The 4,162-nt window shown below is 52.5% G+C and overlaps 1 protein-coding gene across 1 annotated transcript in view; it reads right to left on the reverse strand.

Moving 5' to 3' along the window:
* Positions 1-4,162, reverse strand: part of DMRT3 (doublesex and mab-3 related transcription factor 3) — a 23,957-nt gene that overhangs the window by 17,801 nt on the left and 1,994 nt on the right. The window lies entirely within an intron of this gene.

Below are 4,162 nucleotides of genomic sequence, written 5' to 3' on the forward strand. Positions count from 1 at the left end.
CCTGGCACTCCCCACCCCACGCCTTTCCTCCTTCCTCGCGCCCCTCGGGTCCCTGCACTTCACCTTCCTTGCCACCTGCAACCAGACCACTCTCGCGGGGGCGCTCACGGCCCCCTTCTCCGAGCCTCTCCGCTACCCCTGTCCGTGGCGGGAGGCACTGCGGCGCTCCGGAACGCAGCGGCGCACGTGGGGTAGAAAGGGGAGGATCGGTGGGAGTGAGGGTGGGGGTGCCTTTAAGCGAGGAGGTGGCCGCTCCTCTCTGTTTCCTTTCCCTCCTTCCAGGCGTGCTCCGAAGCGCGGAGGCCGAGGCTGCTTTTATCCCGACACTTGGCCAGAGAATCTCGGCTCCAAGGACCGGAGTCTACATGAGCATTGAGGGCGCACTGGGTCCCGACACAGGCCTATGGGCTTTCAAGTTGGGGAGAGCCAGGCCCTGCGCCTTTGGTGGGTGGAGTTGGGGGTAGGGTGGTTAAGGGGGTGGTATTGAGTTCGGAAAACTCTGGACTTTTTTTTTTTTTTAACATTTTCTTTTCCAACATTTTTTTCTTTTGTTGCCGTAGGAAAAACAAATGAATGTTTTTGAAAATCTGCCAATCTAAGGATAATGACCCATTTTTGTAAGCTATTTTTTGCTACCCTCCTCGCCCAAGGCGTTAATAATAGGCTCAGTCCAGAAAGCCCGAGGACTTGTTCGCGCAATGGAGGATGTGTTTAAGTACTGGGTATAAAGTTTACGAGCAGATGCAGAAACCAAGTTAGCGCCCCAAGTTACAAGATCCGGTATCTTTCCTTCCCCAACAGCCATTTGAACCATCCGAGATCTTGGCGTCACCTAGTTCAACCGTGCAATCAAGTTAGGGGCAAAGGATAGGGCTACTTTCTACTCATCCCGACCTAGCACCCCCACCCGCAGTCTGCTCAGGGGTAGGAGGTGGGAGGAGACCTTTTCACAGGATGGTAGCAAAAAATTTGGTTTAGACTGCGTTTCCAGTCTCCTATGAGACCCTTAATGTACACTACCGCTAAAGGTTCACTGAGAGAGCTAAAGCCTCCCAGCTAGCTGCAAATAAGCCCTCCCCCCCCCAAAAAAAAATCAGTTTGCAACACAATAGCTCTGTGCGAAGGGGCGGTCGGTAGTCCCGGAGCCGTCTGTCCGCACATTCCCGAGAGCGTGGAACAAGCTCTTTTGGCGGTGTGGGCGAATCTAATGTCAGAAGTCAGCGTGGGCTTGTCCACCGCAGTACCCGACCTCGGCTGCTTCCGCTCCCTCGGGGAAGCGGCAGTTCTCAGCACAGCCGTGGAAGCAACCCAACAACCCGAAAACGTCCCCTCTCCAGTTTGCAGGAATTCGAGTAAAGCACCGCCCGGCGTTCCATCAGTCAACCTTCTGCCTAGAAGACGCAGAGGGTTAAAAAGGAATCTTGGCAAAGCGTTTCCCGAGAAGCCCTTAGCCTTCCCAGGTTTCAATCACGTCTGGGAGTTGGGGTTCACCGGAGCAGCCTTCTGGTGCGTGGGCAGGAACCCTCCGCGTAGGAGTTCCAAACCTGAGAGGCGGTCACTGCGAATTGCATTGCTCAGGGACCCTTTGGCCCTACACCTACCCCCACCGCTTTAAACCCTCCTCTGCTCAACTGTCCGTAGGAAAATGAGCCCTAAAACACTGCCTCCGAAGGGAATTTCGTAAGCTCTCTGGAGAAGACAGTAGTAACCCGCAGCCCGTGTGCTCCCGGCAGAGAAGTGGGGAACCGGGACTGAGTCTCTTCACGTGGTAAGATAGCGAAGGCCTTGAATGACACTGAATCTGAGAACATTCCAGCTGAAATCTCCAGGTCTCTCCAAAACACGAGGACCAGGGATATTTTATAAAAGCAAAATTCCTCCCGATTTTCTCTAAATGCTCAGCAAAACGAGAAATTACAAATAATTTAAAAGTAAATAATCTTTTAAAGGAAAGCAGCGAAGTGCTGCACCAGGTCTGTGGGGGCATTGTCACTCCCAAGGCGACCCCCTTTCCTCCCTTGGTCACCTAGCCACCTTATCCCGTTGTCACTCAGTCTAGCATTATTTGGTCCCAGGGCCCCGTTTCACTCCAGTGCACATCGGGGACTGAGATCTAAATACTCATTTGATATAGCGCAGTAATCCTTTTCTCATATTTGATGGGAATGTTTTCCATATCCCAGTATTTGACAACATCTCCCTATAGGGACAGGTTTGTATTTATGTTGGTAAAATGTCCCCTGCCTCAAAGTCTATTGTAACCCAACACCTGACAACCCCGAGTCCCATTTCTGTTTGCAGAAAGGGTTTATTCAAGCACATAATGGGATCCCAGCAGAAAGCCTTTCAGAACAAGGGCCTATGGTAAACTTCACCACATGAACTCCGTTTCCAGGGCTATTAAGCTTTTAATTGGAAAATAGCAGAGGAAATTTCAAGGTGACTATAACGTGTTAGCAGTTAGTGCGGAGAAGAAAAGCCCGAGCGAGAATGAATGTAGAAAGCATATGGTCCGAATCACATTTAGGAGGAGCGGCCTTCTTCTAAGTCCCCGCAGCTTATACACTTATGGGAAAAATCATCAAAGAAATTGGAAAGGGAGGGGGAGGATTACAAGTAAATGTAACCTCACTAGACTGGATCTACTCACTGCTCTCCTCTGTGTTTTCAATCCACTGGCAGATACTAACAGTAAACGGGTAAAAAAACGACGTGTGCGTTGGGTTCTTTCTCAGCATGCATACACAACTGCATGATATGTGGGTATCTAAAACCTCAGAAGGCAGGTGCCCTTGATGAAAGAGTGGGCATGTTTTGATCCAAATTCAGGAGCCCAGCTAGTGGCTCCTGTTCCCAACCAACCTAATGAAATCTACAGTTTCATAATGTCCCGGATGTACCAGGCCATTTTCTGCTTTGCTAGATTCTCATGGAGGGGAAGTGGGGGTTCTTATTTTGCAGTTTAAATCGTGACCACGGTGTGGACGTTGGTGCAAGCAGAACCTCGGGGCCAAGGTGTGCACAAACCCCTGAAAAGGCAGGAAAACGTGGCTCTTTCTCAGCATGAACTAATCAGGTTGCCCGTCCTGGCACCCTGGCATCGCCTTTCCGTCAGCATCAAACTTAGGTTGAGAAGGTGGGAGGCTCTGGCCAGATAGTGGGGCGACTAGCAACGTATTTCTTGAGGTAGCAACGTCTTTGCCCTCCCTCTGGGATCCCCCAATTGTGTGGGGTGGTGGTGCAGACACCACTGAGTTGGAAGCAGATCCTGGTCAGTTCCCTATACCATTTTGAAAGGGGAGAAAACGGGTCTCGGTGATAGGCCTGCTCCCAATCCCTAAGGAACAAACATTTTCAGAGCAAAGGGGGGAACAGAATAGCCTGGGAGCCCTAGGGCCAAGTACATTCCGGGTAGGTGCTGCTCTACTCTTCACGTTCTAGAACTCTCTAAACTATTGGCTTCCTCTGACCTCGCCACAATACAAGACCGCCCTTGCCCGCCCGCACCCGGAAGGTGTCACACTCCTGCATTGCTTACTCCCAGGGGTCCACAGGGCAGAGACCTTAGCCTTTGCTCTTGGGGAGAGACTGGAAAAGCGAGAGCCTTGGAGCGCTCTTCGCTGGGCCGGCGCCCGGAAGACCCGGCTGCAGCGACCGGTTCCCCGCTCGGCCCGGCCCCGGCATGTGCACTGCTCGGCGGAGTCCTTCGGTTCGCGAGCGTGCAGTGGCCCGCCGGGACTGGACGCGCCCGGCCGGGGCGGGAGGGCCCGCCGGGACTGGACGCGCCCGGCTGGGGAGGAAAGCTAGGGCGGGCTGAGGGCGGCAGTCCAGTCCGCACAAGAATTTGAGAGAGGGAGCCGGGTCACTGACCCTGTCTTCTTGAGCGCGCGCGCGCGCGCGCACACACACACACACACACACACACACACACACACACGAAGAAAAAGTTTGTCTCCAAGATGAGCAGAGCTGACTTTAAAAGTTTTAAGATAATCTTTCTCCTGCGACTTCAAAACTAAAAACAAAAGCCGAGGACGTCACTTTGGGTAATTTAAGCACTATTCAAGATCAAGAAAGTTTCCTTTCCCTCGAGTGTTCACTCTCGCCCTCAGGACGCTGGGTTCATTGCTTTCCCAGAGGAGCCACCCTTCCAGAAAACTCT

This window comes from Tupaia chinensis, unplaced genomic scaffold, assembly GCF_000334495.1.
Source record: "Tupaia chinensis unplaced genomic scaffold, TupChi_1.0 Scaffold000354_1, whole genome shotgun sequence".
NCBI classification, from domain to species: Eukaryota; Metazoa; Chordata; class Mammalia; order Scandentia; family Tupaiidae; genus Tupaia; species Tupaia belangeri.